The 19,103-nt window shown below is 38.4% G+C and overlaps 18 non-coding genes across 18 annotated transcripts; all 18 read right to left on the bottom strand.

Moving 5' to 3' along the window:
- Position 1: 1 nt before the first annotated feature.
- On the bottom strand, positions 2-74 carry TRNAR-ACG (transfer RNA arginine (anticodon ACG)). Its single transcript has one exon. It is a non-coding gene; the product is annotated as a tRNA-Arg (tRNA).
- A 511-nt stretch (positions 75-585) lies between these two features.
- Positions 586-658, bottom strand: TRNAH-AUG (transfer RNA histidin (anticodon AUG)). Its single transcript has one exon. It is a non-coding gene; the product is annotated as a tRNA-His (tRNA).
- Positions 659-1,753: 1,095 nt separating this feature from the next.
- TRNAR-ACG (transfer RNA arginine (anticodon ACG)) lies at positions 1,754-1,826 on the bottom strand. Its single transcript has one exon. It is a non-coding gene; the product is annotated as a tRNA-Arg (tRNA).
- Positions 1,827-3,505: 1,679 nt separating this feature from the next.
- Positions 3,506-3,578, bottom strand: TRNAH-AUG (transfer RNA histidin (anticodon AUG)). Its single transcript has one exon. It is a non-coding gene; the product is annotated as a tRNA-His (tRNA).
- A 2,248-nt stretch (positions 3,579-5,826) lies between these two features.
- TRNAR-ACG (transfer RNA arginine (anticodon ACG)) lies at positions 5,827-5,899 on the bottom strand. The gene has a single exon. It is a non-coding gene; the product is annotated as a tRNA-Arg (tRNA).
- Positions 5,900-6,330: 431 nt separating this feature from the next.
- TRNAH-GUG (transfer RNA histidin (anticodon GUG)) lies at positions 6,331-6,402 on the bottom strand. Its single transcript has one exon. It is a non-coding gene; the product is annotated as a tRNA-His (tRNA).
- Positions 6,403-6,410: 8 nt separating this feature from the next.
- TRNAR-ACG (transfer RNA arginine (anticodon ACG)) lies at positions 6,411-6,483 on the bottom strand. Its single transcript has one exon. It is a non-coding gene; the product is annotated as a tRNA-Arg (tRNA).
- Positions 6,484-6,994: 511 nt separating this feature from the next.
- On the bottom strand, positions 6,995-7,067 carry TRNAR-ACG (transfer RNA arginine (anticodon ACG)). Its single transcript has one exon. It is a non-coding gene; the product is annotated as a tRNA-Arg (tRNA).
- Positions 7,068-7,578: 511 nt separating this feature from the next.
- On the bottom strand, positions 7,579-7,651 carry TRNAR-ACG (transfer RNA arginine (anticodon ACG)). The gene has a single exon. It is a non-coding gene; the product is annotated as a tRNA-Arg (tRNA).
- A 510-nt stretch (positions 7,652-8,161) lies between these two features.
- TRNAC-ACA (transfer RNA cysteine (anticodon ACA)) lies at positions 8,162-8,234 on the bottom strand. The gene has a single exon. It is a non-coding gene; the product is annotated as a tRNA-Cys (tRNA).
- Positions 8,235-8,744: 510 nt separating this feature from the next.
- On the bottom strand, positions 8,745-8,817 carry TRNAR-ACG (transfer RNA arginine (anticodon ACG)). The gene has a single exon. It is a non-coding gene; the product is annotated as a tRNA-Arg (tRNA).
- Positions 8,818-9,958: 1,141 nt separating this feature from the next.
- Positions 9,959-10,031, bottom strand: TRNAR-ACG (transfer RNA arginine (anticodon ACG)). The gene has a single exon. It is a non-coding gene; the product is annotated as a tRNA-Arg (tRNA).
- Positions 10,032-11,801: 1,770 nt separating this feature from the next.
- Positions 11,802-11,874, bottom strand: TRNAR-ACG (transfer RNA arginine (anticodon ACG)). Its single transcript has one exon. It is a non-coding gene; the product is annotated as a tRNA-Arg (tRNA).
- Positions 11,875-14,100: 2,226 nt separating this feature from the next.
- On the bottom strand, positions 14,101-14,172 carry TRNAH-GUG (transfer RNA histidin (anticodon GUG)). Its single transcript has one exon. It is a non-coding gene; the product is annotated as a tRNA-His (tRNA).
- Positions 14,173-14,180: 8 nt separating this feature from the next.
- On the bottom strand, positions 14,181-14,253 carry TRNAR-ACG (transfer RNA arginine (anticodon ACG)). The gene has a single exon. It is a non-coding gene; the product is annotated as a tRNA-Arg (tRNA).
- A 511-nt stretch (positions 14,254-14,764) lies between these two features.
- TRNAH-AUG (transfer RNA histidin (anticodon AUG)) lies at positions 14,765-14,837 on the bottom strand. Its single transcript has one exon. It is a non-coding gene; the product is annotated as a tRNA-His (tRNA).
- Positions 14,838-15,932: 1,095 nt separating this feature from the next.
- TRNAR-ACG (transfer RNA arginine (anticodon ACG)) lies at positions 15,933-16,005 on the bottom strand. Its single transcript has one exon. It is a non-coding gene; the product is annotated as a tRNA-Arg (tRNA).
- Positions 16,006-17,684: 1,679 nt separating this feature from the next.
- On the bottom strand, positions 17,685-17,757 carry TRNAH-AUG (transfer RNA histidin (anticodon AUG)). The gene has a single exon. It is a non-coding gene; the product is annotated as a tRNA-His (tRNA).
- Positions 17,758-19,103: the final 1,346 nt, after the last annotated feature.

Genomic DNA, 19,103 nt, shown 5'->3' with positions numbered 1-19,103 from the left:
ACAAGCCAGGTAGGAGTCGAACCTACAATCTTCTGATCCGTAGTCAGACGTGTTATCCATTGCGCCACTGGCCCAGCTGTCATATGTCTCTTGGAGTGTTCATGATGTTTTTGAACCTGTTTCAAGCTTTGATGGTTATTGAAGTATATACAGAATCAAATTTTGAGAGTTGACTGTACACTTGCTGCAGGGCTTATTTCCCATAAACATCTCACAAACAATTTTCTTTGTGACTGCAAAATGATCTTTTCAGCCTGTGATGAACTTGCTCAGAGTCCATTCATTTGAGTTTCCTGTATTCAGGAATTTATGTCAGCTTTCCAGATTTCAAGAAAATGATTCACAAAGAAATGATCAAGAAATGATTCAAAGTATGGAAAGATAGCTTCACAATAACCAATAAAGACAAATTGTGCAAGCACATTCAAAGAATCTGCTTAGTTTCTTCAATTGTCCTTACCTTCAATATTGTAAAGAAATGAATGTGTGAGAAATAAAATGAAAATGCCGTGACCCAGATTCGAACCAGGGTTGCTGCGGCCACAACGCAGAGTACTAACCACTATATGATCAAAGCAACTTAAACGAGCCAGGTAGGAGTCGAACCTACAATCTTTTGATCCATAGTCAGACGCGTTATCCATTGCGCCACTGGCCCAGCTGTCTTATGCCAGTTGGAGTATTCATCATGTTTTTGAACCTGTTTCAAGCTTTGATGGTTATTGAAGTATATACAGAATCAAATTTTGAGAGTTGACTGTACACTTGCTGCAGGGCTTATTTCCCATAAACATCTCACAAACAATTTTCTTTGTGACTGCAAAATGATCTTTTCAGCCTGTGATGAACTTGCTCAGAGTCCATTCATTTGAGTTTCCTGTATTCAGGAATTTATGTCAGCTTTCCAGATTTCAAGAAAATGATTCACAAAGAAATGATCAAGAAATGATTCAAAGTATGGAAAGATAGCTTCACAATAAGTAGTAAAGACAAATTGTGCAAGCACATTCAAAGAATCTGCTTAGTTTCTTCAATTGTCCTTACCTTCAATATTGTAAAGAAATGGATGTGTGAGAAATAAAATGAAAATGCCGTGACCCAGATTCGAACCGGGGTTGCTGCGGCCACAACACAGAGTACTAACCACTATACGATCACGGCAACTTAAACGAGCCAGGTAGGAGTCGAACCTACAATCTTCGGATCCGTAATCAGATGCGTTATCCATTGCGCCACTGGCCCAGCTGTCTTATGCATCTTGGAGTGTTCATCATGTTTTTGAACCTGTTTCAAGCTTTGATGGTTATTGAAGTATATACAGAATCAAATTTTGAGCGTTGACTGTACACTTGCTGCAGGGCTTATTTCCCATAAACATCTCATAAACAATTTTCTTTGTGACTGCAAAATGATCTTTTCAGCCTGTGATGAACTTGCTCAGAGTCCATTCATTTGAGTTTCCTGTATTCAGGAATTTTTGTCAGATTTCCAGATTTCAAGAAAATGATTCACAAAGAAATGATCAAGAAATGATTCAAAGTATGGAATGATAGCTTCACAATAAGCAGTAAAGACAAATTGTGCAAGCACATTCAAAGAATCTGCTTAGTTTCTTCAATTGTCCTTACCTTCAATATTGTAAATAAATTGATGTGTGAGAAATAAAATGAAAATGCCGTGACCCGGATTCGTACCAGGGCTGCTGCTGCCACAACGCAGAGTACTAACCACTATACTATCATGGCAACTTAAACGAGCCAGGTAGGAGTCGAACCTACAATCTTCTGATCCGTAGTCAGACGTGATATCCATTGCGCCACTGGCCCAGCTGTCTTATGCCACTTGGAGCGTTCATCATGTTTTTGAACCTGTTTCAAGCTTTGATGGTTATTGAAGTATATACAGAATCAAATTTTGAGAGTTGACTGTACACTTGCTGCAGGGCTTATTTCCCATAAACATCTCATAAACAATTTTCTTTGTGACTGCAAAATGATCTTTTCAGCCTGTGATGAACATACTCAGAGTCCATTCATATGAGTTTCCTATATTCAGGAATTTATGTCAGATTTCCAGATTTCAAGAAAATGATTCCCAAAGAAATGATCAAGAAATGATTCAAAGTATGGAAAGATAGCTTCACAATAAGCAGTAAAGACAAATTGTGCAAGCACATTCAAAGAATCTGCTTAGTTTCTTCAATTGTCCTTACCTTCAGTATTGTAAAGAAATGGATGTGTGTGAAATAAAATGAAAATGCCGTGACCTGGATTCGAACCGTGGTTGCTGCGGCCACAACGCAGAGTACTAACCACTATACGATCACGGCAACTTAAACGAACCATGTAGGAGTCGAACCTACAATCTTCTGATCCGTAGTCAGACGCGTTATCCATTGCTCCACTGTCCCAGATGTTTTATGTCACTTGGAGTGTTCATCATGTTTTTGAACCTGTTTCAAGCTTTGATGGTTATTGAAGTATATACAGAATCAAATTTTGAGAGTTGACTGTACACTTGCTGCAGGGCTTATTTCCCATAAACATCTCACAAACAATTTTCTGTGTGACTGCAAAATGATCTTTTCAGCCTGTGATGAACTTGCTCAGAGTCCATTCATTTGAGTTTCCTGTATTCAGGAATTTATGTCAGCTTTCCATATTTCAAGAAAATGATTCACAAAGAAATGATCAAGAAATGATACAAAGTCTGGAAAGATAGCTTCACAATAAGCAGTAAAGACAAATTGTGCAAGCACATTCAAAGAATCTGCTTAGTTTCTTCAATTGTCCTTACCTTCAATATTGTAAAGAAATAGATGTGTGAGAAATAAAATGAAAATGCCGTGACCCGGATTCGAAACGGGGCTGCTGCGGCCACAACGCAGAGTACTAACCACTATACGATCACGGCAACTTAAACGAGCCAGGTAGGAGTCAAACCTACAATCTTCTGATCCGTAGTCAGATGCGTTATCCATTGCACCAGTGGCCCAGCTGTCTTATGCCATTTGGAGTGTTCATCATGTTTTTGAACCTGTTTCAAGCTTTGATGGTTATTGAAGTATATACAGAATCAAATTTTGAGAGTTGACTGTACACTTGCTGCAGGGCTTATTTCCCATAAACATCTCACAAACAATTTTCTTTGTGACTGCAAAATGATCTTTTCAGCCTGTGATGAACTTGCTCAGAGTCCATTCATTTGAGTTTCCTGTATTCAGGAATTTATGTCAGCTTTCCAGATTTCAAGAAAATGATTCACAAAGAAATGATCAAGAAATGATTCAAAGTATGGAAAGATAGCTTCACAATAACCAATAAAGACAAATTGTGCAAGCACATTCAAAGAATCTGCTTAGTTTCTTCAATTGTCCTTACCTTCAATATTGTAAAGAAATGAATGTGTGAGAAATAAAATGAAAATGCAGTGACCCAGATTCGAACCGGGGTTGCTGCGGCCACAATGCAGAGTACTAACCACTATATGATCAAAGCAACTTAAACGAGCCAGGTAGGAGTCGAACCTACAATCTTTTGATCCATAGTCAGACACGTTATCCATTGCGCCACTGGCCCAGCTGTCTTATGCCAGTTGGAGTATTCATCATGTTTTTGAACCTGTTTCAAGCTTTGATGGTTATTGAAGTATATACAGAATCAAATTTTGAGAGTTGACTGTACACTTGCTGCAGGGCTTATTTCCCATAAACATCTCACAAACAATTTTCTTTGTGACTGCAAAATGATCTTTTCAGCCTGTGATGAACTTGCTCAGAGTCCATTCATTTGAGTTTCCTGTATTCAGGAATTTATGTCAGCTTTCCAGATTTCAAGAAAATGATTCACAAAGAAATGATCAAGAAATGATTCAAAGTATGGAAAGATAGCTTCACAATAAGTAGTAAAGACAAATTGTGCAAGCACATTCAAAGAATCTGCTTAGTTTCTTCAATTGTCCTTACCTTCAATATTGTAAAGAAATGGATGTGTGAGAAATAAAATGAAAATGCCGTGACCCAGATTCGAACCAGGGTTGCTGCGGCCACAACACAGAGTACTAACCACTATACGATCACGGCAACTTAAACGAGCCAGGTAGGAGTCGAACCTACAATCTTCGGATCCGTAATCAGATGCGTTATCCATTGCGCCACTGGCCCAGCTGTTTTATGCATCTTGGAGTGTTCATCATGTTTTTGAACCTGTTTCAAGCTTTGATGGTTATTGAAGTATATACAGAATCAAATTTTGAGAGTTGACTGTACACTTGCTGCAGGGCTTATTTCCCATAAACATCTCATAAACAATTTTCTTTGTGACTGCAAAATGATCTTTTCAGCCTGTGATGAACTTGCTCAGAGTCCATTCATTCAGGAATTTTTGTCAGATTTCCAGATTTCAAGAAAATGATTCACAAAGAAATGATCAAGAAATGATTCAAAGTATGGAAAGATAGCTTTACAATAAGCAGTAAAGACAAATTGTGCAAGCACATTCAAAGAATCTGCTTAGTTTCTTCAATTGTCCTTACCTTCAATATTGTAAAGAAATGGACGTGTGAGAAATAAAATGAAAATGCCGTGACCCAGATTCGAACCAGGGTTGCTGCGGCCACAACGCAGAGTACTGACCACTATATGATCACGGCAACTTAAACGAACCAGGCAGGAGTCGAACGTACAATCTTCTGATCTGTAGTCAGACGCGTTATCCATTGCGCCACTGGCCCAGATGTCTTATGTCACTTGGAGTGTTCATCATGTTTTTGAACCTGTTTCAAGCTTTGATGGTTATTGAAGTATATACAGAATCAAATTTTGAGAGTTGACTGTACACTTGCTGCAGGGCTTATTTCCCATAAACTTCTCACAAACAATTTTCTTTGTGACTGCAAAATTATCTTTTCAGCCTGTGATGAACTTGCTCAGAGTCCATTCATTTGAGTTTCCTGTATTCAGGAATTTATGTCAGCTTTCCAGATTTCAAGAAAATGATTCACAAAGAAATGATCAAGAAATGATTCAAAGTATGGAAAGATAGCTTCACAATAAGCAGTAAAGACAAATTGTGCAAGCACATTCAAAGAATCTACTTAGTTTCTTCAATTGTCCTTACCTTCAATATTGTAAAGAAATGGATGTGCGAAAAATAAAATGAAAATGCAGTGACCCGGATTCGAACCGGGGTTGCTGCGGCCACAACGCAGAGTACTAACAACTATACGATCACGGCAACTTAAACGAGGCAGGTAGGAGTCGAACCTTCAATCTTCTGATCTGTAGTCAGACGCGTTATCCATTGCGCCACTGGCCCAGCTGTTTTATGCCACTTGGAGTGTTCATCATGTTTTTGAACCTGTTTCAAGCTTTGATGGTTATTGAAGTATATACAGAATCAAATTTTGAGAGTTGACTGTACACTTGCTGCAGGGCTTATTTCCCATAAACATCTCACAAACAATTTTCTTTGTGACTGCAAAATGATCTTTTCAGCCTGTGATGAACTTGCTCAGAGTCCATTCATTTGAGTTTCCTGTATTCAGGAATTTATGTCAGCTTTCCAGATTTCAAGAAAATGATGCACAAAGAAATGATCAAGAAATGATTCAAAGTATGGAAAGATAGCTTCACAATAAGCAGTAAAGACAAATTGTGCAAGCACATTCAAAGAATCTACTTAGTTTCTTCAATTGTCCTTACCTTCAATATTGTAAAGAAATGGATGAGCGAGAAATAAAATGAAAATGCCGTGACCTGGATTCGAACCGGGGTTGCTGCGGCCACAACGCAGAGTACTAACCACTATACGATCATGGCAACTGAAACGAGCCAGGTAGGAGTCGAACCTTCAAACTTCTGATCCGTAGTCAGACGCGTTATCCATTGCGCCACTGGCCCAGCTGTCTTATGCCACTTGGAGTGTTCATCATGTTTTTGAACCTGTTTCAAGCTTTGATGGTTATTGAAGTATATACAGAATCAAATTTTGAGAGTTGACTGTACACTTGCTGCAGGGCTTATTTCCCATAAACATCTCACAAACAATTTTCTTTGTGACTGCAAAATGATCTTTTCAGCCTGTGATGAACTTGCTCAGAGTCAATTCATTTGAGTTTCCTGTATTCAGGAATTTATGTCAGCTTTCCAGATTTCAAGAAAATGATTCACAAAGAAATGATCAAGAAATGATTCAAAGTATGGAAAGATAGCTTCACAATAAGCAGTAAAGACAAATTGTGCAAGCACATTCAAAGAATCTGCTTAGTTTCTTCAATTGTCCTTACCTTCAGTATTGTAAAGAAATGGATGTGTGTGAAATAAAATGAAAATGCCGTGACCTGGATTCGAACCAGGGTTGCTGCGGCCACAACGCAGAGTACTAACCACTATACGATCACGGCAACTTAAACGAACCAGGTAGGAGTCGAACCTACAATCTTCTGATCCGTAGTCAGACGCGTTATCCATTACTCCACTGGCCCAGATGTCTTATGTCACTTGGAGTGTTCATCATGTTTTTGAACCTGTTTCAAGCTTTGATGGTTATTGAAGTATATACAGAATCAAATTTTGAGAGTTGACTGTACACTTGCTGCAGGGCTTATTTCCCATAAACATCTCACAAACAATTTTCTTTGTGACTGCAAAATTATCTTTTCAGCCTGTGATGAACTTGCTCAGAGTCCATTCATTTGAGTTTCCTGTATTCAGGAATTTATGTCAGCTTTCCAGATTTCAAGAAAATGATTCACAAAGAAATGATCAAGAAATGATTCAAAGTATGGAAAGATAGCTTCACAATAAGCAGTAAAGACAAATTGTGCAAGCACATTCAAAGAATCTGCTTAGTTTCTTCAATTGTCCTTACCTTCAATATTGTAAAGAAATGGATGTGTGAGAAATAAAATGAAAATGCTGTGACCCGGATTCGAACCGGAGTTGCTGCGGCCACAACGCAGAGTACTAACCACTATACGATCACGGCAACTTAAACGAGCCAGGTAGGAGTCGAACCTTCAATCTTCTGATCCGTAGTCAGACGCGTTATCCATTGCGCCACTGGCCCAGCTGTCTTATCTCACTTGGAGTGTTCATCATGTTTTTGAACCTGTTTCAAGCTTAGATGGTTGTTGAAGTATATACAGAATCAAATTTTCAGAGTTGACTGTACACTTGCTGCAGGGCTTATTTCCCATAAACATCTCACAAACAATTTTCTTTGTGACTGCAAAATGATCTTTTCAGCCTGTGATGAACTTGCTCAGAGTCCATTTATTTGAATTTCCTGTATTCAGGAATTTATGTCAGCTTTCCAGATTTCAAGAAAATGATTCACAAAGAAATGATCAAGAAATGATTCAAAGTATGGAAAGATAGCTTCACAATAAGCAGTAAAGACAAATTGTGCAAGCACATTCAAAGAATCTGCTTAGTTTCTTCAATTGTCCTTACCTTCAATATTGTAAAGAAATGGATGTGTGAGAATTAAAAGGAAAATGCTGTGACCCGGATTCGAACCTGGGTTGCTGCGGCTACAACGCAGAGTACTAACCACTATACAATCACGGAAACTTAAACGAGCCAGGTAAGAGTCGAACCTACAATCTTCTGATCCGTAGTCAGATGCGTTATCCATTGCGCCACTGGCCCAGCTATCTTATGTCACTTGGAGTGTTCATCATGTTTTTGAACTATTTCAAGCTTTGATGGTTATTGAAGTATACACAGAATCAAATTTTGAGAGTTGACTGTACACTTGCTGCAGGGCTTATTTCCCATAAACATCTCACAAACAATTTTCTTTGTGACTGCAAAATGATCTTTTCAGCCTGTGATGAACTTGCTCAGAGTCAATTCATTTGAGTTTCCTGTATTCAGGAATTTATGTCAGCTTTCCAGATTTCAAGAAAATGATTCACAAAGAAATGATCAAGAAATGATTCAAAGTATGGAAAGATTGCTTCACAATAAGCAGTAAAGACAAATTGTGCAAGCACATTCAAAGAATCTGCTTAGTTTCTTCAATTGTCCTTACCTTCAATATTGTAAAGAAATGGATGTGTGAGAAATAAAATGAAAATGCCGTGACCCGGATTCGAACCAGGGTTGCTGCGGCCACAACACAGAGTACTAACCACTATACAATCACGGAAACTTAAACGAGCCAGGTAGGAGTCGAACCTACAATCTTCTGATCTGTAGTCAGATGCGTTATCCATTGCGCCACTGGCCCAGCTGGCTTATGCCACTTGGAGTGTTCATCATGTTTTTGATCTATTTCAAGCTTTGATGGTTATTGAAGTATATACAGAATCAAATTTTGAGAGTTGACTGTACACTTGCTGCAGAGCTTATTTCCCATAAACATCTCACAAACAATTTTCTTTGTGACTGCAAAATGATCTTTTCAGCCTGTGATGAACTTGCTCAGAGTCAATTCATTTGAGTTTCCTGTATTCAGGAATTTATGTCAGCTTTCCAGATTTCAAGAAAATGATTCACAAAGAAATGATCAAGAAATGATTCAAAGTATGGAAAGATAGCTTTACAATAAGCAGTAAAGACAAATTGTGCAAGCACATTCAAAGAATCTGCTTAGTTTCTTCAATTGTCCTTACCTTCAATATTGTAAAGAAATGGATGTGTGAGAAATAAAATGAAAATGCCGTGACCTGGATTCGAACCGGGGTTGCTGCGGCCATAACGCAGAGTACTAACCACTATACGATCACGGCAACATAAACGAGCCAGGTAGGAGTCGAACCTACAATCTTCTGATCCGTAGTCAGACGCGTTATCCATTGCGCCACTGGCCCAGCTGTCTTATGTCACTTGGAGTGTTCATCATGTTTTTGAACCTGTTTCAAGCTTAGATGGTTGTTGAAGTATATACAGAATCAAATTTTCAGAGTTGACTGTACACTTGCTGCAGGGCTTATTTCCCATAAACATCTCACAAACAATTTTCTTTGTGACTGCAAAATTATCTTTTCAGCCTGTGATGAACTTGCTCAGAGTCCATTTATTTGAATTTCCTGTATTCAGGAATTTATGTCAGCTTTCCAGATTTCAAGAAAATGATTCACAAAGAAATGATCAAGAAATGATTCAAAGTATGGAAAGATAGCTTCACAATAAGCAGTAAAGACAAATTGTGCAAGCACATTCAAAGAATCTGCTTAGTTTCTTCAATTGTCCTTACCTTCATTATTGTAAAGAAATGGATGTGTGAGAAATAAAATGAAAATGCCATGACCCAGATTCGAACCAAGGTTGCTACGGCCACAATACAGAGTACTAACCACTATACGATCACGGCAACTTAAGTGAGCCAGCTAGGAGTCGAACCTACAATCTTCCGCTCCATAGTCAGACGCGTTATCCATTGCGCCACTGGCCCAGCTGTCTTATGCCACTTGGAGTGTTCATCATGTTTTTGAACGTGTTTCAAGCTTTGATGGTTATTGAAGTATATGCAAAATCAAATTTTGAGAGTTGACTGTACACTTGCTGCAGGGCTTATTTCCCATAAACATCTCACAAACAATTTTCTTTGTGACTGCAAAATGATCTTTTCAGCCAATAATGAACTTGCTCAGAGTCCATTAATTTGCGTTTCCTGTATTCAGGAATTTATGTCAGCTTTCCAGATTTCATGAAAATGATTCACAAAGAAATGATCAAGAAATGATTCAAAGTATGGAAAGATAGCTTTACAAAAAGCAGTAAAGACAAATTGTGCAAGCACATTCAAAGAATCTGCTTAGTTTCTTCAATTGTCCTTACCTTCAATATTGTAAAGAAATGGATGTGTGAGAAATAACATGAAAATGACTTGACCTGGATTCAAACTGGGGTTGCTGCTGCCACAACGCAGAGTACTAACCACTATACGATCACGGGTTGCTGCTGCCACAACGCAGAGTACTAACCACTATACGATCACAGCAACTTAAACAAGCCAGGTAGGAGTCGAACCTACAATCTTCTGATCCGTAGTCCGACGCGTTATCCATTGCGCCACTGGCCCAGCTGTCTCTTGCCATTTGGAGTGTTCATCATGTTTTTTAACCTGTTTCAAGCTTTGATGGTTATTGAAGTATATACAGAATCAAATTTTGAGAGTTGACTGTACACTTGCTGCAGGGCTTATTTCCCATAAAAATCTCACAAACAATTTTCTTTGTGACTGCAAAATGATCTTTTCAGCCTGTGATGAACTTGCTGAGAGTCCATTCATTTGAGTTTCCTGTATTCAGGAATTTATGTCAGCTTTCCAGATTTCATGAAAATGATTCAAAAAGAAATGACCAAGAAATGATTCAAAGTATTGAAAGATAGCTTTACAAAAAGCAGTAAAGACAAATTGTGCAAGCACATTCAAAGAATCTGCTTAGTTTCTTCAATTGTCCTTACCTTCAATATTGTAAAGAAATGGATGTGTGAGAAATAAAATGAAAATGCCATGACCCAGATTCGAACCAAGGTTGCTGCGGCCACAATACAGAGTACTAACCACTATACGATCACGGCAACTTAAATGAGCCAGCTAGGAGTCGAACCTACAATCTTCTGCTCCTTAGTCAGACGCGTTATCCATTGCGCCACTGGCCCAGCTGTCTTATGCCACTTGGAGTGTTCATCATGTTTTTGAACCTGTTTCAAGCTTTGATGGTTATTGAAGTATATACAGAATCAAATTTGAGAGTTGACTGTACACTTGCTGCAGGGCTTATTTCCCATAAACATCTCACAAACAATTTTCTTTGTGACTGCAAAATTATCTTTTCAGCCAATAATGAACTTGCTGAGAGTCCATTCATTTGAGTTTCCTGTATTCAGGAATTTATGTCAGCTTTCCAGATTTCAAGAAAATGATTCACAAAGAAATGATCAAGAAACGATTAGAAGTATGGAAAGATAGCTTTACAATAAGCAGTAAAGACAAATTGTGCAAGCACATTCAAAGAATCTGCTTAGTTTCTTCAATTGTCCTTACCTTCAATATTGTAAAGAAATGGATGTGTGAGAAATAACATGAAAATGACTTGATCTAGATTCAAACTGGGGTTGCTGCAGCCACAACGTGGAGTACTAACCACTATATGATCACGGGTTGTTGCTGCCACAACGCAGAGCACTAACCACTATACGATAACGGCAACTTAAATGAGCCAGCTAGGAGTCAAACCTACAATCTTCCGCTCCGTAGTCAGATGCGTTATCCATTGCGCCACTGGCCCAGCTGTCTTATGCCACTTGGAGTGTTCATCATGTTTTTTAACCTGTTTCAAGCTTTGATGGTTATTGAAGTATATACAGAATCAAATTTTGAGAGTTGACTGTACACTTGCTGCAGGGCTTATTTCCCATAAACATCTCACAAACAATTTTCTTTGTGACTGCAAAATGATCTTTTCAGCCAATAATGAACTTGCTCAGAGTCCATTCATTTGCGTTTCCAGTATTCAGGAATTTATGTCAGCTTTCCAGATTTCATGAAAATGATTCACAAAGTAATGATCAAGAAATGATTCAAAGTATGGAAAGATAGCTTTACAAAAAGCAGTAAAGACAAATTTTGCAAGCACATTCAAAGAATCTGCTTAGTTTCTTCAATTGTCCTTACCTTCAATATTGTAAAGAAATGGATGTGTGAGAAATAACATGAAAATGACTTGACCTGGATTCAAACTGGGGTTACTGCTGCCACAACGCAGAGTACTAACCACTATACAATCACGGGTTGCTGCTGCCACAACGCAGAGTACTAACCACTATACGATCACAGCAACTTAAACAAGCCAGGTAGGAGTCGAACCTACAATCTTCCGATCCGTAGTCAGATGCGTTTTCCATTGCGCCACTGGCCCAGCTGTCTCATGCCATTTGGAGTGTTCATCATGTTTTTTAACCTGTTTCAAGCTTTGATGGTTATTGAAGTATATACAGAATCAAATTTTGAGAGTTGACTGTACACTTGCTGCAGGGCTTATTTCCCATAAACATCTCACAAACAATTTTCTTTGTGACTGCAAAATGATCTTTTCAGCCTGTCATGAACTTGCTCAGAGTCCATTTATTTGAGTTTCCTGTATTCAGGAATTTATGTCAGCTTTCCAGATTTCAAGAAAGTGATTCACAAAGAAATGATCAAGAAATGATTCAAAGTATAGAAAGATAGCTTTACAATAAGCAGTAAAGACAAATTGTGCAAGCACATTCAAAGAATCTGCTTAGTTTCTTCAATTTTCCTTACCTTCATTATTGTAAAGAAATGGATGTGTGAGAAATAAAATGAAAATGCCATGACCCAGATTCGAACCAAGGTTGCTACGGCCACAATACAGAGTACTAACCACTATACGATCACGGCAACTTAAGTGAGCCAGCTAGGAGTCGAACCTACAATCTTCCGCTCCATAGTCAGACGCGTTATCCATTGCGCCACTGGCCCAGCTGTCTTATGCCACTTGGAGTGTTCATCATGTTTTTGAACGTGTTTCAAGCTTTGATGGTTATTGAAGTATATGCAAAATCAAATTTTGAGAGTTGACTGTACACTTGCTGCAGGGCTTATTTCCCATAAACATCTCACAAACAATTTTCTTTGTGACTGCAAAATGATCTTTTCAGCCAATAATGAACTTGCTCAGAGTCCATTAATTTGCGTTTCCTGTATTCAGGAATTTATGTCAGCTTTCCAGATTTCATGAAAATGATTCACAAAGAAATGATCAAGAAATGATTCAAAGTATGGAAAGATAGCTTTACAAAAAGCAGTAAAGACAAATTGTGCAAGCACATTCAAAGAATCTGCTTAGTTTCTTCAATTGTCCTTACCTTCAATATTGTAAAGAAATGGATGTGTGAGAAATAACATGAAAATGACTTGACCTGGATTCAAACTAGGGTTGCTGCTGCCACAACGCAGAGTACTAACCACTATACGATCACGGGTTGCTGCTGCCACAACGTAGAGTACTAACCACTATACGATTACGGCAACTTAAACGAGCCAGGTAGGAGTCGAACCTACAATCTTCTGAAACGTAGTGAGGTGCATTATCCATTGCACCACTGGCCCAGCTGTCTAATGTTAATTGGAGTGTTCATCCTGTTTTTGAACCTGTTTCAAGCTTTGATGGTTATTGAAGTATATACAGAATCAAATTTTGAGAGTTGACTGTACACTTGCTGCAGGGCTTATTTCCCATAAACATCTCACAAACAATTTTCTTTGTGACTGCAAAATGATCTTTTCAGCCTGTGATGAACTTGCTCAAAGTCCATTAATTTGAGTTTCCTGTATTTAGGAATTTATGTCAGCTTTCCAGATTTCAAGAAAATGATTCACAAAGAAATGATCAAGAAATGATTCAAAGTGTGGAAAGATAGCTTCACAATAAGCAGTAAAGACAAATTGTGCAAGCACATTCAAAGAATCTGCTTAGTTTCTTCAATTGTCCTTACCTTCAATATTGTAAAGAAATGGATGTGTGAGAAATAACATGAAAATGCCATGACCCAGATTCGAACCGGGGTTGCTGCAGCCACAACGCAGAGGACTAACCACTATAGATTCACGGCAACTTAAAGAAGCCAGGTAGGAGTCGTATCTACAATCTTCTGATCCGTAGTCAGACGCGTTATCCATTGCGCCACTGGCCCAGCTGCCTTATGCAACTTGGAGTGTTCATCATGTTTTTGAACCTGTTTCAAGCTTTGATGGTTATTGAAGTATATACAGAATCAAATTTTGAGAGTTGACTGTACACTTGCTGCAGGGCTTATTTCCCATAAACATCTCACAAACAATTTTCTTTGTGACTGCAAAATGATCTTTTCAGCCTGTGATGAACTTGCTCAGAATCCATTTATTTGAGTTTCCTGTATTCAGGAATTTGTCAGCTTTCCAGATTTCAAAAAATGATTCACAAAGAAATGATCAAGAAATGATTCAAAGTATGGAAAGATAGCTTTACAAAAAGCAGTAAAGACAAATTGTGCAAGCAAATTCAAAGAATCTGCTTAGTTTCTTCAATTGTCCTTACCTTCAATATTGTAAAGAAATGGATGTGTGAGAAATAAAATGAAAATGCCGTGACCCGGATTCGAACCAGGGTTGCTGCGGCCACAACGCAGAGCACTAACCACTATACGATCACGGCAACTTAAACAAGCCAGGTAGGAGTCGAACCTACAATCTTCTGATCCGTAGTCAGACGTGTTATCCATTGCGCCACTGGCCCAGCTGTCATATGTCTCTTGGAGTGTTCATGATGTTTTTGAACCTGTTTCAAGCTTTGATGGTTATTGAAGTATATACAGAATCAAATTTTGAGAGTTGACTGTACACTTGCTGCAGGGCTTATTTCCCATAAACATCTCACAAACAATTTTCTTTGTGACTGCAAAATGATCTTTTCAGCCTGTGATGAACTTGCTCAGAGTCCATTCATTTGAGTTTCCTGTATTCAGGAATTTATGTCAGCTTTCCAGATTTCAAGAAAATGATTCACAAAGAAATGATCAAGAAATGATTCAAAGTATGGAAAGATAGCTTCACAATAACCAATAAAGACAAATTGTGCAAGCACATTCAAAGAATCTGCTTAGTTTCTTCAATTGTCCTTACCTTCAATATTGTAAAGAAATGAATGTGTGAGAAATAAAATGAAAATGCCGTGACCCAGATTCGAACCAGGGTTGCTGCGGCCACAACGCAGAGTACTAACCACTATATGATCAAAGCAACTTAAACGAGCCAGGTAGGAGTCGAACCTACAATCTTTTGATCCATAGTCAGACGCGTTATCCATTGCGCCACTGGCCCAGCTGTCTTATGCCAGTTGGAGTATTCATCATGTTTTTGAACCTGTTTCAAGCTTTGATGGTTATTGAAGTATATACAGAATCAAATTTTGAGAGTTGACTGTACACTTGCTGCAGGGCTTATTTCCCATAAACATCTCACAAACAATTTTCTTTGTGACTGCAAAATGATCTTTTCAGCCTGTGATGAACTTGCTCAGAGTCCATTCATTTGAGTTTCCTGTATTCAGGAATTTATGTCAGCTTTCCAGATTTCAAGAAAATGATTCACAAAGAAATGATCAAGAAATGATTCAAAGTATGGAAAGATAGCTTCACAATAAGTAGTAAAGACAAATTGTGCAAGCACATTCAAAGAATCTGCTTAGTTTCTTCAATTGTCCTTACCTTCAATATTGTAAAGAAATGGATGTGTGAGAAATAAAATGAAAATGCCGTGACCCAGATTCGAACCGGGGTTGCTGCGGCCACAACACAGAGTACTAACCACTATACGATCACGGCAACTTAAACGAGCCAGGTAGGAGTCGAACCTACAATCTTCGGATCCGTAATCAGATGCGTTATCCATTGCGCCACTGGCCCAGCTGTCTTATGCATCTTGGAGTGTTCATCATGTTTTTGAACCTGTTTCAAGCTTTGATGGTTATTGAAGTATATACAGAATCAAATTTTGAGCGTTGACTGTACACTTGCTGCAGGGCTTATTTCCCATAAACATCTCATAAACAATTTTCTTTGTGACTGCAAAATGATCTTTTCAGCCTGTGATGAACTTGCTCAGAGTCCATTCATTTGAGTTTCCTGTATTCAGGAATTTTTGTCAGATTTCCAGATTTCAAGAAAATGATTCACAAAGAAATGATCAAGAAATGATTCAAAGTATGGAATGATAGCTTCACAATAAGCAGTAAAGACAAATTGTGCAAGCACATTCAAAGAATCTGCTTAGTTTCTTCAATTGTCCTTACCTTCAATATTGTAAATAAATTGATGTGTGAGAAATAAAATGAAAATGCCGTGACCCGGATTCGTACCAGGGCTGCTGCTGCCACAACGCAGAGTACTAACCACTATACTATCATGGCAACTTAAACGAGCCAGGTAGGAGTCGAACCTACAATCTTCTGATCCGTAGTCAGACGTGATATCCATTGCGCCACTGGCCCAGCTGTCTTATGCCACTTGGAGCGTTCATCATGTTTTTGAACCTGTTTCAAGCTTTGATGGTTATTGAAGTATATACAGAATCAAATTTTGAGAGTTGACTGTACACTTGCTGCAGGGCTTATTTCCCATAAACATCTCATAAACAATTTTCTTTGTGACTGCAAAATGATCTTTTCAGCCTGTGATGAACATACTCAGAGTCCATTCATATGAGTTTCCTATATTCAGGAATTTATGTCAGATTTCCAGATTTCAAGAAAATGATTCCCAAAGAAATGATCAAGAAATGATTCAAAGTATGGAAAGATAGCTTCACAATAAGCAGTAAAGACAAATTGTGCAAGCACATTCAAAGAATCTGCTTAGTTTCTTCAATTGTCCTTACCTTCAGTATTGTAAAGAAATGGATGTGTGTGAAATAAAATGAAAATGCCGTGACCTGGATTCGAACCGTGGTTGCTGCGGCCACAACGCAGAGTACTAACCACTATACGATCACGGCAACTTAAACGAACCAGGTAGGAGTCGAACCTACAATCTTCTGATCCGTAGTCAGACGCGTTATCCATTGCTCCACTGTCCCAGATGTTTTATGTCACTTGGAGTGTTCATCATGTTTTTGAACCTGTTTCAAGCTTTGATGGTTATTGAAGTATATACAGAATCAAATTTTGAGAGTTGACTGTACACTTGCTGCAGGGCTTATTTCCCATAAACATCTCACAAACAATTTTCTGTGTGACTGCAAAATGATCTTTTCAGCCTGTGATGAACTTGCTCAGAGTCCATTCATTTGAGTTTCCTGTATTCAGGAATTTATGTCAGCTTTCCATATTTCAAGAAAATGATTCACAAAGAAATGATCAAGAAATGATACAAAGTCTGGAAAGATAGCTTCACAATAAGCAGTAAAGACAAATTGTGCAAGCACATTCAAAGAATCTGCTTAGTTTCTTCAATTGTCCTTACCTTCAATATTGTAAAGAAATAGATGTGTGAGAAATAAAATGAAAATGCCGTGACCCGGATTCGAAACGGGGCTGCTGCGGCCACAACGCAGAGTACTAACCACTATACGATCACGGCAACTTAAACGAGCCAGGTAGGAGTCAAACCTACAATCTTCTGATCCGTAGTCAGATGCGTTATCCATTGCACCAGTGGCCCAGCTGTCTTATGCCATTTGGAGTGTTCATCATGTTTTTGAACCTGTTTCAAGCTTTGATGGTTATTGAAGTATATACAGAATCAAATTTTGAGAGTTGACTGTACACTTGCTGCAGGGCTTATTTCCCATAAACATCTCACAAACAATTTTCTTTGTGACTGCAAAATGATCTTTTCAGCCTGTGATGAACTTGCTCAGAGTCCATTCATTTGAGTTTCCTGTATTCAGGAATTTATGTCAGCTTTCCAGATTTCAAGAAAATGATTCACAAAGAAATGATCAAGAAATGATTCAAAGTATGGAAAGATAGCTTCACAATAACCAATAAAGACAAATTGTGCAAGCACATTCAAAGAATCTGCTTAGTTTCTTCAATTGTCCTTACCTTCAATATTGTAAAGAAATGAATGTGTGAGAAATAAAATGAAAATGCAGTGACCCAGATTCGAACCGGGGTTGCTGCGGCCACAATGCAGAGTACTAACCACTATATGATCAAAGCAACTTAAACGAGCCAGGTAGGAGTCGAACCTACAATCTTTTGATCCATAGTCAGACACGTTATCCATTGCGCCACTGGCCCAGCTGTCTTATGCCAGTTGGAGTATTCATCATGTTTTTGAACCTGTTTCAAGCTTTGATGGTTATTGAAGTATATACAGAATCAAATTTTGAGAGTTGACTGTACACTTGCTGCAGGGCTTATTTCCCATAAACATCTCACAAACAATTTTCTTTGTGACTGCAAAATGATCTTTTCAGCCTGTGATGAACTTGCTCAGAGTCCATTCATTTGAGTTTCCTGTATTCAGGAATTTATGTCAGCTTTCCAGATTTCAAGAAAATGATTCACAAAGAAATGATCAAGAAATGATTCAAAGTATGGAAAGATAGCTTCACAATAAGTAGTAAAGACAAATTGTGCAAGCACATTCAAAGAATCTGCTTAGTTTCTTCAATTGTCCTTACCTTCAATATTGTAAAGAAATGGATGTGTGAGAAATAAAATGAAAATGCCGTGACCCAGATTCGAACCAGGGTTGCTGCGGCCACAACACAGAGTACTAACCACTATACGATCACGGCAACTTAAACGAGCCAGGTAGGAGTCGAACCTACAATCTTCGGATCCGTAATCAGATGCGTTATCCATTGCGCCACTGGCCCAGCTGTTTTATGCATCTTGGAGTGTTCATCATGTTTTTGAACCTGTTTCAAGCTTTGATGGTTATTGAAGTATATACAGAATCAAATTTTGAGAGTTGACTGTACACTTGCTGCAGGGCTTATTTCCCATAAACATCTCATAAACAATTTTCTTTGTGACTGCAAAATGATCTTTTCAGCCTGTGATGAACTTGCTCAGAGTCCATTCATTCAGGAATTTTTGTCAGATTTCCAGATTTCAAGAAAATGATTCACAAAGAAATGATCAAGAAATGATTCAAAGTATGGAAAGATAGCTTTACAATAAGCAGTAAAGACAAATTGTGCAAGCACATTCAAAGAATCTGCTTAGTTTCTTCAATTGTCCTTACCTTCAATATTGTAAAGAAATGGACGTGTGAGAAATAAAATGAAAATGCCGTGACCCAGATTCGAACCAGGGTTGCTGCGGCCACAACGCAGAGTACTGACCACTATATGATCACGGCAACTTAAACGAACCAGGCAGGAGTCGAACGTACAATCTTCTGATCTGTAGTCAGACGCGTTATCCATTGCGCCACTGGCCCAGATGTCTTATGTCACTTGGAGTGTTCATCATGTTTTTGAACCTGTTTCAAGCTTTGATGGTTATTGAAGTATATACAGAATCAAATTTTGAGAGTTGACTGTACACTTGCTGCAGGGCTTATTTCCCATAAACTTCTCACAAACAATTTTCTTTGTGACTGCAAAATTATCTTTTCAGCCTGTGATGAACTT

Source organism: Pseudophryne corroboree, chromosome 6, assembly GCF_028390025.1.
Source record: "Pseudophryne corroboree isolate aPseCor3 chromosome 6, aPseCor3.hap2, whole genome shotgun sequence".
Lineage (NCBI taxonomy): Eukaryota > Metazoa > Chordata > Amphibia > Anura > Myobatrachidae > Pseudophryne > Pseudophryne corroboree.
This window is presented reverse-complemented; position numbering and strand designations above follow the sequence as displayed.